A 13,348-nucleotide genomic window follows, 5' to 3' on the forward strand; every position below is an offset into this window, starting at 1 on the left:
TTTTTTTTTTTTGGTACCAGGGATCGAACTCAGGTCCTTGCACTTGCGCAGCAGGAGACAAAACCACTGAGCTAAATCCCCGGCCCGGTAACCAGCTTTCAAGTCACTGGTGCTGTTCACCTGACCTATTCCAGGGGACGAAGGTCCTTGGGAATCCAGCAGGGATGCATTTGTCTACAGAGCCTGTGTCTTCAGACTGGCAGAACCTGCCAGTCCCTCTGTGGACAGACCTGAATAAACCTTTCTGTGCTTGTAGCTTGTGCTTGTCAGGGCTGCAAAGCTCCCTGACTGCACTGAGTGGGACAGAATAACACACAAACCCTGAGTGCTGTGGCCCAGTGTGGCCATGGGCCACTGGACGTGGGAACTGTGTTGGGGAAAAACTCTTTCCTTCACTGAATGGCAACATTTCCTTCTCATTCTCCAAGAACCCAGATGTGAACACAATGAATCCAGGGGGAGTCCATGACTGGGACCACATTTTTATTCCTGAGAGCAGATGCTCCTCAGGAGAAGCGAGTACAGCTTTTGTCCTCAGACAGCTTCCCAGGCCCATAGCCCTTCCTTCTTCTACCCTACTATCTCCCAGAGGCTTCCAAAATGAAATGGAGGACACTGAGGTGTTCCTCAGTGACACAGCATTGGTTCCATCCCCAGCACCAAAAAAAAAAAAAAAAAAGTTGCAGTCACATTGCCTTACTTAACATTCTATGTGGGCCGGGGATTTAGCTCAGTGGTTCTGCCGCCTGCCTCACAAGCTCAAGGACCCGAGTTTGATTCCCGGTACCAAAAAAAAAAAAACCAACAAAAAACCATTCTATGCATAGTGTTACAGTGTTACTATGTGCATGTTTTTTTTCATGATGGGCTGCTGGTTCCCTCCCTCCCTCCCCATCTTTTGTGGGGGACGGAACCAAGGATCTCTGCATGAGCTACATCCCCAGTCTCACCCCTTTAACACTTTTTTTTGGACACAGGGCTCTTATTAACTTGGTCAGACTGGGCTTTAACTTGTGATCCTCCTAACTTAGCCTCCCAGAGTGCTGAGATTATAGACATGTGCCACTGTGCTTGGTGGGTCACCAGCTTTTCTATCCTATTTTTGCCCAAAGAGTTGGGCATCAGGATCAATATATTCAAAATAATTAGGCAAATGAGATACACAGAGGTTTTAAGCTGATAAAGGTGAAGCCTGCATGAGCAAACTAGCAGCTCTGAAGTCAGAGGGGTCAGTCAGGGAGAAATGGTGTTACCTCCTAAGCTGGGCCACCTGATGAGGCAAAATGCTGTCAGCCCCTCTGGCTGCTCCCAGGAAGAAATACGGCAAGAGGGAGATGATATTCAGGGGGCTAAAGACTCAGAGGAACTCTAATCCCCAGGGCTCCTGTGAGACCTTAGAAACTTCTTTAACTTCCAGTTAATTCTCTTCCTTCCTAGAAAACAGTATTTATTGAGAATAGTCTCACTAAGCCAGTGAGTCAAATTTATATGGTTAGACAGCAGTGGTGAGAGCCAACTCCCAAAGAGGCATTAAAAATGGTGCAAGACTGTTGTTGTGTCAACGGCCAGAGCCGAGTCTGGCTGGCTAGCTGAGCAGAAACAGGCGCAAAGGATCTTATTTCTCTCCATTTTTAGACAACAGGGGTAACACAGCTCTAACTCCTCGGGAAATGAGAAAGGCTCAGGCCAGCACAGGTGCTCTGGGGGAGTGATGGACCTGTCTAGCATGATGAGTAGCAGCAGTGTGCTCACCACAGGCTACAGCCTCCTCAGGCCCCTGGGGTTCCCACCAGAGAAGACAATGAGAACATCCCAATTTCTTGGTTGGTTGATCTGTTCATATCCATATCCTCTCCTTTTCATTTCCCGACTCTTGTGGGCAGACACAGCCTTGAATAGATCCCACTGGCTGGCACTTGGAGGCAGACTGCCAGAAGCCAGGGCAGGAAGGTCAGAGCTCAAGTTGCTCTGTGTGTCTGGGATCCCAAGATGGTCTCCTCTCCAGGAGGGATCCCCAAGGGCTCCAGGCCAGGTCCAAAGCACCAATAACTTGCTGGGCCAGAGAGGACATTTTCGCGTGGGGCTGGGGTGCTGTCCAGCACAGACACTGCTCATTTGCACAAAGAGCCCTTTCAGGGTTATTGGCTGGCAGGGCTCCTCATGGGCTTTTTTCAGCACTATGCACTGAATACAAATCAAGCAGTCTCACTGGGCTGCCAAACAAACTGGCCATAGTCACCAAGAAAGAGATACAGAACGAGTGCTCCTCTAGCCAGGCTGCCAACATCCAGGCATCATGAGAGGAGAGCCCTAGATCCTCAGCTGGTGGCCTCACAATGGTTCAGCTTGGGCTCTGTCATGAGAAGTAGAGCCATTTCAGTCTGGTGTCCTTCAGAGAAACAGTTTAAAGTAGCCCAAGAGGAACAGTTCCCATGAACACCCTGATTAGCATTTTTGGGTAGTAATAAGGCAAAATTTGAAAAATGAGAACTTATCATTTGGGGTGGTATTCTAGAGTCATGGAGAATAAGATTTGAGGTAGCTGTGTTGCCTTTAGTTAAAAAGAAACAAATCTACCTATAAGTTCTGGCCAAATTTAGAACTCTATGTGATGGTGGCAAAGTAAGAGAATATGTGAATGAACTGGTCAGCAATCACCCAACAAACTGGGATATTCCCATCCTACTCTCTAAACCTGACAGAGAAACTAAGGGTCCAAGCTTTCTTATTTCATGTTCACCTACGCCCAGATCCTCTAGATGTAAAACAACATTGGAAGCATTTGCAGATGGAGTTGAATCTAAATCAAATGGACCAAGAACAGGCTGGAGACTGGGTAGATCTAACTCCTGAAGAAGCTTGTATCATAATGAAAACAGAATGCAGCATCCAGGAACCTGGGTGTTAGCCAACCATTGCTTGTTTGATGACTCATGGGGAAGCCTGTGGTGTGAGTTCTGCGCTGGGTCTCCTGGTCCTGCCAATGCTGCACTCCCCTCCACCTCTAAGGGTAAAGAGCTTGTGTTTTTCTTTAAGGATGGGATGGGGTAAGCATGGTCACAGTAGCAAGTGAGGAACAAAATTCTAGCTTGATTTTGATAATGAGTCTTTTGATTTTATTTGATTTTGATAATAAGTCCCTGCAACTCCTTAGATGAACAAATGAATACATTGAGGAACCCAAGTTGCTAGGTCAGAACAGGATGATAAACTGAGGCTATCCCAACTGGAGCTAGAAAATAACCTAGTTAAAGCTACAGCTGGCAGGAAGAGATGAAAAGTAATTAACAAATTGTGCAAGGCAAGTCTGATAGCCAGAGAAAATGATCCCCAAAGAAACTCAACAAATTAAGGAGGGTGGCAGAGAAAAGGTAGTGCCAACATGGCACCATTCTAGAAACGGAGAGTTAAGAATGGCTCAGAGGCTACGAAGAGATGGCAAAAAGAAACCACACAAGAGGACATAACAAGTTTCAAGCCAAAGTGAAGTGAATAGATTAAAAACACAGAGAAAGTTCCAAGCTGCGTACATGACTTAAATTCATCCAGATATTATTCTACAGGGTAAGTGTAAAAGGATGTTCCCATTTTGTCCACACTTTTAAAATGCTATTCCTAGGAGAATGGTCTTAAGCCATGCACCTTAAACAAATTTTTTTTTTCTGTGACACACCCATGGTTGAGGGGAATGGAGTCACAACAAGAAGAAACATCTTTTTTAGGCAAAAGGAAGACATAGTCTATGTATGACAAAGCAAGAGAAGGACCCATGGGGCTTGGTCTCCCCGTCAAACTCACCCCACAGCTGTTTGTTGTTTTCCCTGAGTGTTTTAAATTAAGAATTTGTTGATGGAATTGTTTGTTCTTTAGTGATGCAAAATTTGGGGACTGAGACAGCTCACAGAGAGGTGGACACTGGACACGGGGACAGAAGCTCCAGGGCTCGTCTCCTTGCCTGGCCCAGGGCTGCCCACTGTGCTTGAGCTCAGGCGCTCAGTGGGATATTTATAGCTGCCTTTAAATTTACCCAGCTCACCATAAAGCGAGGTAATGGGGCGCCCTTTACTGCTGCTAGTGGTGATTGTCCTAACATTCTTTAATTAGCAAAAACCGTTGGCACAGCTACTTTCAAAGCATTTGCTCTCACTGTCCTGGTGTTCCCTATTTCAGGCTCAACAGCCCCTACTCTCTTTAGAGAAAATGCACTTGAGCAGATTTGAAAATGACAGGCATATGCGTACACGAGCAGATACGTATCTCTGTGTACCTCTGAGCACTCTTTGGCCCACTCCTCACATATTCACAACTGCCAAGAACAGGTGCATCTTTATGATACCTGCAAAAAACTCTCCTTCAGAAACCTGTCAGCAAAGGAAGAGGAAACTAAAACTTGAGGAGTAGAGAAGGCTTAAGATCACTAGGATCCTTAATTTTCCCTGTATTAAAAAAACACAAAGCCAGTAATTTTTTACCTACTTTTTCAAAGACAATAAATAGAGCAGAGCTTGGACTGTCCGTATACCATAGGGAGGTCTGGGCTCTTACCCACATGGGCCACCAAAAAGAACAGTATTACTTCCTCTGAAATAATTAATTCACTACTATGACTGGGGTGTTGGAAACAAGATAGGAAAGGACCTCTGCTTTCATGTAGATAACTAACAAGTAAACCAATATATAAACAAGATAATGTCAGAAAATGGTAAATAAAATAAGGAAATAAAACTAGGTGGTGTGACTGTGATCGGTAAAACGACTTTTTTTTTTTTGTAAAACTACTTTTGACAGAGTAGTTACAGAAATGCTCTGTGAAAGAGTCCTGCTACCTGAAGATGAGGGATAATAACCTTATAGGTAGAGGACACAGTAAAGGCCCCAAAAGGGAGATCCAAGTTCAGAGTATTCCAGGAGAAGAAAGAGGACCGGTATAGCTGATGTGCAGGGGACAAAAAGAAAGATGATAAAAGATAAGGGCAGGCAGGGGATGAAGGCTGAGAGCCTGTGGGCCATGGTAAGCAGTTTGGCTGTTATTCAATTTATGAGGGGAACAGAGCATTTTAAGTAAATCAATATATAATCTGATAAAATGTCACAAAGATCACTTTGGTTGCTATGGAGAATAAGACTGTAGACAGCAAGAGTAAAAACCTACACTTTGAATAGATTACTTTCTTAGTTTTGAAAAACTGTTCTGTGTTTATGTGAGATGCTGACATACAATGAAGCTGGGTGAAGGGTGATGGGCACTTGGACTATTTTGGACCTGTCTATAAATCTAAAATTATCTCAAAATTTAAAAGAACTGTTAAAATAGACAGTATAAAACAACTTAGATCTTGGATGAAAAATTAAAACTTCCAAATTAGGTGCAGTGCCAAGAGCAAGTGATTCTAGGGGGGAAAAAAAGAAAAAAGAAGAAAAAAAGCTTCACTTAATAACTGACTTTGGACAAAATAGTTCTTTTCTCTACTAGCTCCCATGCTAGAAATAAAACAGGTGCTACTAACCTTAGATTTATAAACATTTTCCTCATTTGCTTCTAGTCCAATGACACCATGAAATACATAAATTCTACTTTATATCTGAAGAATGAGACTTACAGTATTAACTTACATAAACGTGGTAAGCAAGAAGCAGATATTGTATGGGATTTGAGCCCAGGTTTGTCTGACTCTAGAGATATTTCATTCCTACCACTATGCTTTAATGCTCACTGACACAAACCTACACATGTCTGCATGCACATGCATGGGTGAAACCCCTCTCACACACACACGAGTGCTTGCATATTTTTATTTAACATATTTTGTAGAACTTACTTTGGGGGAAAATATTTGGGTGTCCCCCATCAAAACATGAGTAACTAATATACATCGTGTGTATATCTTGAAAGGCTAACTGTAACTGTAGGCAAGGACCCTGATTAATGATCAAATTTATGCCCAATATTGTTGAAATGTCACTCAAGTCAAGACTCTCAGTTCCACGTCTGGCTGTAATCTGGAGGTATTCTTTAATCTTCAGTGAAAATGAAGCTCAAAATTTCTGTGACTTGATTACAGTTGAGCCAACTCTTGTAGCAATGATAAGAGGTCCTGCCAGTATTATTGGAAAACATTTAAACGTTCCAACATATTTGGAAGAGAATCTACAAACCATGTAAAGAAAGAGGGAGAAACTCACTAGGAAATGGAATCAAGTGGAAGAAAGGAGGCCGATTTCTTGAGTCCATCTTGTCAGCCTGCCCCGTTCTCTGACCAAAAGACCCTTTCCCTTCACCACAGAAGTGGTCACACAGCACACACTTAGCTTTCCTATCCCTCAGAGGCACAATATGTGGAAAAGTCACCCGCAAAATGTCAGATGCACCTCTCTTTCCTTCCTCTTAAACGTACATGACAGTGGTTTAGAGTTTGGGCTCTAGAAAGATTCGAAACCTGGCTGTCACTGTGGTGGGCTGAAATTAAGTCTCAGAAAAATAGGTCTATCTCTTAACCCTCAGGACCTGTGACTGTTACTGTACTTGGCAAAAGCATCTTTAAAGATATAATTAGCCAGTAAGTTAAGGATACTGAGATGAGAGATCATCCTGGATTATCCAGGTGGGCCTAAATCTAATAACAAGTGTTCTTATAAGTCACAAACAGGAAAGAAACAGAAAAAAAGGAGACCAAGAGACCATGGGAAGTGATGCAGCCATAAAACAAGGAATGTTGCCCAAAGCAAGAAATGATTTTCTCTATGTTGCCCTTGGAGGAAGTGCAATATAGCCAGATAGTGAACACTGAACTTCCAGAACTGCAAGAGAATAAATTTCTATTGTTTTAAGGCACCAGCTGTGTGGCAATTTGTTATGGAAGCCTCAAGAAACTAATACAGTTACTCATTAGTTCTGTGATCCTATGAAAGCTTCCTCTTCAAAATGGGGAAACAGAATGATTCCTATCTCACAGAGCTGTTGTAAAGATTAAACATGTGTGACAACACAGTGCCAAGTAGCTAGCAACATTCCAGTAAATGCTATTAAAATAATTAAAATCATTATTATTACTGCCATACACACACAAATGAAGAGGATACACCACAGGGCCTGTGATGTGCCAGTGCACCTGCAAAGGGACAATTTTCAAGGCTGGGCCACTCTGTTTGCCTGGCTGACCATATAGGTAGGTGACTGTGGCTAGCATGAATACCAAACTCAATGTTCCAAGAAAGGAGGTAGTGAGGTAGTTGTGAGGCTTCTTTCTTCACTCAAGCCTGGCAGCCCACAAAGAAACTGTAAGTTCCAGGAAACTAGTCTCAGGAGAAGAAAGGGCCTTTGCGGTTCCATAGGTCTTTGCCATTCTTATTAACCATCTTGTTTCTTCTTAGCTGAGATTTCTGAAGACTGCTCTGGATGGGACCTGCAGAGAAAGTGCTTTTTCTCCCACTTCTCTTCTACCTTCCTTGAAGAGCAGAATCCTTGGGGAAAACAGTGGAATCTGAGAGCATTCAGAAGAATGGGTAACTCTAGACTAGACTTGTCCTCCAGAATCATCAGCTCAAGGAAGAAAAACCATTCCCTGTATGAATGTGGGGAGTGTTGGCATAGCCTAGCCACACCACGAAATCACAGGCGAGAAAAATAATCTTCCGTTTACAATGAATAGAAACTTCATGACCAGTTGATTCTGGAGGGGTATTTGCAAATGTGAATGAGGTAAAATATATTTGACCTGTCTACTGCCCTGGGTAGGATTACTTCCACATATAGATCATTTTTTATAGTTTTATTATTTCTAATTCATCAACCAGTATCTTTCCTTCCCTCTTTGAAGGGCAATTTTCATACTATCCTTTTTCCTTTTCCTCTTTTATCTCAAACCCTCTTTGATCTTTGTGGTTGTTCTGTTCTTGCTACTGATGATCCTCCCTTAAGGAGGACCAAAGGCCTACTGGAGGCAAGATGGTATCCAGCATTCCTGGCAAACCCTATGAGGCATTACGGACATCTAGTGGCTGCTCAGGATAATGTCTCAAGGATGTAATGCATATCAGGGTGGGGAGTGGTCTGGCCAGGGCAGTTCCAGGGCTTCTTTGCTCAAGTAGTCACATAAATGACCATTTCTTTCACTTTCTATTAGAGGTTCAAAGTCACTCTGAATGGCAGACCAGTTCTACTGAAGACCAATCTTTATCCCAATCCAGCAAAATATAATAGCACCTATGTAATAGACCACAGAAGCTAGACATTTGGAAATATCTTCAAGCTGCAGGTTTAAACACGGATTACCTACACATCAACATCTTGACAGAAGGACTGAGCTCAAAAGACAGACTCTGATATTAGTTATGTGGCTTTAGGTAAGTCATTGTGCCTCTCTGAGCTTCCTAACAACATCTGTAAAATGAGAGGCTAAACCCAGATAATCTCCAAGGTCTCTTTTAATGTTAACATTTTGTGATCTATGAGCCTTTTTAGCAGCTGGGAAAACAGTCTGATCTGCTCTGCTCTGGCCCTGTGGATCTCTAGATTAAACTGAAGGAAGCATTCTCTTCTCAGCTTCATGGCCCATTTCCAAGACTTGGCTACAATCCCAAAGATCAACTTTCTTCACAGAGCTACGTGAGTAAGAAGGGGCGGGAATCATGGACTATGAGAATTACAAGGAGCTTTCTAGTCCATTTCTTTGATATTATGAACGAAGCAACCAAGGTTACAACTATTTTAGGATTCATCACATGTCGAATCAGTGGCAGAAAAATGACTAGAACTCAGGTATCCCAATCATTCCGCAGGCCCATTCTCCTCCCCTTCGCTCTTCAGCTTTCTCACACAGGTCTCTCATGCAAAACCGCATGTGAAAACATTCTCACCACAGCAGTTTTCTTCCTTCTGTTCCTCTTCAGCTTTGAGCTTCCTTACTTTCTTCTTATTCCTTGGTGGCACCACTCCAAATCAAGGAAGCAGTCAGAGCCAAGGGGTGTGGGGGCAACACAACACAGCTAGAGAGTACTTGGCTTACCAAGATTAGAGGCTGCAGGGCCACTTTCAGGTCAGAAGGGCTGTGTGCTGTGAAGGCTCCACAGCCTCATCTTTAGTCTGGTTTGTGGGTCTGAGGTGCGTTCACAGCCCAGCTGACCTATAGAGGGCAAAGCAGCCCCTTGTAGAGCTCCAGAGAGCTTGGGAATACTCTCCTTATCAATTAATAGCAGTTCCAAATATTTACTGTGAGACAAGCTCATTACTTACTAAGCACTGGTCTGATCCAAGTCAGCCCACACTTCCATCTACCTTCACAGTGCGGGGGCAGGAGCTTCCACTTGCTGGGCCCAGAGCTGAACAGATGGGGCCCGAGTTTGCCTACACAGGCAGGAAACCAGCTTAGGCAGAGACCCTCTTCTGCCTGAAGATGGAGGAGCGTCATATCCACTGTGCCATCCAGACCCAGGCCCAGGTCTCCTCCGATACTAGAGCTCTCTACTAGCTCAGTGTCATCTATGGCATTGAGAGAACCCTCCTCCACAGATCCTGTCAGGCTAGGTTCATATTTCCTGGGTCCACAAGATAGTAGTGTCCTGCTTGACCCTCTGGATATGCAAACGGGGTTTTAGTCAAGATACAAAGAGCCACTAAGAAGACAGAACTCAACCCAAGTGTGAGTATGACTTACTCCATTTCTCTTATTTTTCAGATTGGATTGGTCACGAATAAAATAAATTTAAAGGATTTATTTTCGCAGCCCTTCCTTTCCTTCTTTTACTTCATCTTATTTTTCTATCATATATAACCTTCATTGAACTTTCAGTCTTCCCCTGAGCTTACCTCCACCATTTAGTCTACGCAGAGTAGATTTAGTAAATTTTTGTTGCTAGTGATGAAAACACTGATCTCAGGGTTTAAGACTGGCTTGAAAAGCTCTTTACTTTCTAGATATAGGACTGTAAATTACTTGCCTGAGGTAAATGCCTGCATTTATAAAATGGATACAACAGTGGCAATTACTAAACTGGGGTATAAATGAAGATTAAAACTAGAACAGATATATAGTTGTTTTGATACGGTTTTGCTACAGAGCCCAGGCTAGCCTCAAGGCACTCTTGCCTTAATCTCTTGAATGCTGAGATTACAGGCATGATAGTACACCATAGATAAACATAATAATAAATTACTGTTGAAATGGATGATGAAACCTGAGTTCTTATCCCACTGGGAAAATACTTTGGGAAAATCCCTTCCACACCCAAGTTCCTTGATATCTATCTTCCAGGGTTAAAATCTTGCCCCACCACTTAATATTGTGACCACAGGTGACATTTTGACCCATTCATAAAATGGTTAATAGAATTAATGGGAAGATGAACAGTGGTACACAAGGGAATAAGGGTTCAACAAATATTAACTATTGACACTTTTTTTTTTGGTACCGGGGATCGTACTCGGGACCTTGCACTTTTGAGGCAGGCGCGGAACCACTGAGCTAAATACCCGGCCCTTATTAACATTCTTATTTGGACAAAATGCAAACAGGTCTTGGTAAAGACTGGGGACATCAACTTGCCTACAACGGAACTTTCTAGGACTTCAAGAACATAGTGGCAAATCTAAGGAGGTTCAGGTTACTGGGCAACAGACAATACGGAGGTTATGAATGTGGTAGAATCCACAAAGCTGAGAAATCCTGGATCTCTTATTAAGCAACAACCCACGTGCAGGCGGAGAAGGTTTAACAAGCAAGCTTGCCAGGTACTCAGGGGGGAGGGCTGGGGAATGAAGAATCTGGAGGCAGCACTGGAAAGGACAGCAGACTAAAATGATGGCATATCCTACTGGACCTGCGTCTCAGGGTTTGGCCACAGATCACCTAACCCACCCTCAGCAGATAGAGGGTCTTTCCTGGGGAGTGGAAAAAGGCTGATCTAGTCTCCTCCGACACTAGTATGTCAGAAGCTCTCCTCTGCCACAAAAATGGGCCAGAATTCCCTTGCCAGCACACTGCTACTGCAGGTTGCTACGCAGTTCTTCACCGAGTCCCGAGAAGAGAGGGGCTGGTGAAGCTCACAGAGGTGAGAAAGGGACGACACAGAGCCAAAGCTGCAGCATCATGAATGAACCGTGGGTTGCGCCGTGGGCTCTGGGAGTTCACCTCAATCTTTTCCAGGTTGTCATTCCCCGCTCCTTGCACTTGGTCTCTCCTTCCACTGTTTCCCGCCCCCGCAGCCCTCATTAAGAAAACTAATTTAAAGCTCTAGTTAGAGCCCAGGAGGGGTGAGGGAGCGTGAGAGGGAGGGAGCATGAAGGCTAGGCATTCGATCTTCTGGCTCCAAGCAGTTCCGGCCACCCCCAACCCAGGTCCCCACCATCACGCAACTCAAAACTCCCAGTACGAGGCTGCCCGACCCGCACAGCGAAGCGCCCCGTCAGCATTCGGCGGGGGTGAGAATGACGCGGGCTGGGCGGGAGGCCGGCCAAATGCAGCAGCCCCATCGCGCATCACAGTGCCCCGGGTTCGCCAGCCCCTGACCCAGCAGCCTGGGGCCGGAGGGTGCCAGCAAGCGGTGCGGGCCGGGGCGGGGGCTGTGCGGGCTCCCGCCGCAGCCCGGCGCAGCTCCAGCCTATCAGCTGCCACCCAGCGGCTCGCTCCGACCCGACCAAAATAGCAGCGAACGCCTGCGACTTGCGCGCGCGGCCCCTCACTTGACGCTCACTCTGCTTGCTCGCCGCTCGCCTGCCGGGCTCGCTCTCCTCGTCCGGAGGGGGCGGGGAGGAATCGGCCCGGGAGCGGGGTGGGGGTGGGAGAGCAGAGGAGGAAGGAAGGAAGGGAGGAAGGAAGGAAGAAGGGAGGAAGCAGGCGGCCGGCCAGCAGACGGACCAAGGAGGCGAGGCGCGGACCCAGGGCTGCGCGGCGCGGCGCTGGAAGGCGCCCCCGTTAACCCCTCGAGGGCAGGCGGCAGAGGGGGAGCTGTGTTAATACATAAGAGCACCGCATCACGCTAATCTTCTCCCCAGAACAGTATGCGTCAGCAGTACATTCACGTTCTGACTGAAGGACAAAAGGATGAGAGAGCAGTCTGCGTGGCTGCTGCCTGCAACACTGCGAGCCCGGCGCGAGGAGGAGACGGTGGGCGCCGAGCTCAGGGGCCCCGCAGCTGCCTCCGCCGCCGCCGCTAGCCAGCGAGGACCATGTTCCCGGGCTCCGGAGCATCTCCCGCAGGCGCGACCCCCGCTGCTCACGCCGCCAGCGCTCGGGCCGCTGCACCAGTCCGCGGGCAGCGCAGCCTCTGAGGGCGCCGGGAGGCCCCGCGGCGAACTCGCCCTCTCCGCACAAAGCCGGGGCCGTGGACGCGCAGGGGGCCCGGCAGCGGCGGGTGGCGGCTGGCGGTTGCGCGCCGCCAGGGGCTGCGGCCGTAGCCGGACCCGCGCCCGCCCCCGGACTCCCTGAAGGGGCCCGCGGTGCGGCCGCCGCGCTCTCTTGGTCCCGCGGACTCCGTCCCGGAGCAGCGTCCACGCCGCTGCCCCTCAGGGGCTACACGGATTACCACTCCTCGCGCTAGCAGACGGCGGACCGGAGAACTGAGCCCAGTTTTTGTCTTTTTAACCCTTCTAAGAGCAGAGGAGAAAGGGGGTGTGTGTCTGGGGAGGGCGAAGGTGCCGCGAACACCTCCTCTTAACTCTCGCAGCCCCGAGAGAGCTCTCGACTGCAATCAGCTGCCGCCAGCCCCGAGTGGCCGACGCCGGGAGAGCGGAGCCAAACGCGGCCTGGGCGGCTTCGGGGCGCCCCCGCACCTCCGCCGGCAGCGGCCAAGGAGCGGGCTGGGGGCGCCGGAGGCATACTTTGGCGATGAAGCGCCTTCCCCTGCAGACGGAGCAAGCAGGTGCCAGGGTCCAAGGACAAAGCAGAGAAGCGCTGGTGGCGCCGCTCCTCGGGCCGAGGGGGGGGCATGCACCTGCATAGCCCACCGGGCCTTGGCTCTCCCCGGCACGCCTCAACTCCGCGGCTTCACAGGCTCTGGATTTACTAGAAGCCATTTTGTCTCCCCCACCCCTCCCTTCCCCTCCCCTCTGCCCTCCCCACCCCACTCCCCCCTTTTGTTAATTAAAAACTAAGAAGTCAGAATGGGAATGAGGTATCCAGCTCCCATGGAGAAATCTTGAGGACACCACGCCAGTTCTTTCCTGCCTTCCTTCCGAGGTAGGTGACAGCGATTTGGGTGGGGATGGTTGCAATGTGGGAGAGAAAGTCTTAGCTTTCGGAGGGCTGGCCTTCAGGGTGGGTTGGTGGATGAGGGGCCGCTCTGTAGTTTGGCAGGATTTTTCTTGGCCGATCTGCTGTCTCTCTAATCGCCCCCTTCCCACCTCCTTCTCCAG

The 13,348-nt window shown here is 47.4% G+C and overlaps 2 protein-coding genes across 2 annotated transcripts in view; one reads left to right on the forward strand and one right to left on the reverse strand.

The window, feature by feature from the left end:
* The window catches only part of Snd1 (staphylococcal nuclease and tudor domain containing 1), a 437,205-nt gene that overhangs the window by 47,559 nt on the left and 376,298 nt on the right, over window positions 1–13,348 (reverse strand). The gene's annotated exons all lie outside the window — the stretch shown is intronic.
* Window positions 12,449–13,348, forward strand: part of Lrrc4 (leucine rich repeat containing 4) — a 62,965-nt gene continuing 62,065 nt past the window's right edge. The window contains exon 1 of the mRNA XM_004856403.3: window positions 12,449–13,172. The gene's annotated coding sequence lies outside the window, so the exon portion shown is untranslated. The remainder of the gene's footprint in view (window positions 13,173–13,348) is intronic.

The sequence above is a fragment of the Heterocephalus glaber genome, unplaced genomic scaffold (assembly GCF_053883595.1).
Source record: "Heterocephalus glaber isolate CG9 unplaced genomic scaffold, H.glaber_assembly_v1.0 deba00000546, whole genome shotgun sequence".
Taxonomy (NCBI): domain Eukaryota; kingdom Metazoa; phylum Chordata; class Mammalia; order Rodentia; family Bathyergidae; genus Heterocephalus; species Heterocephalus glaber.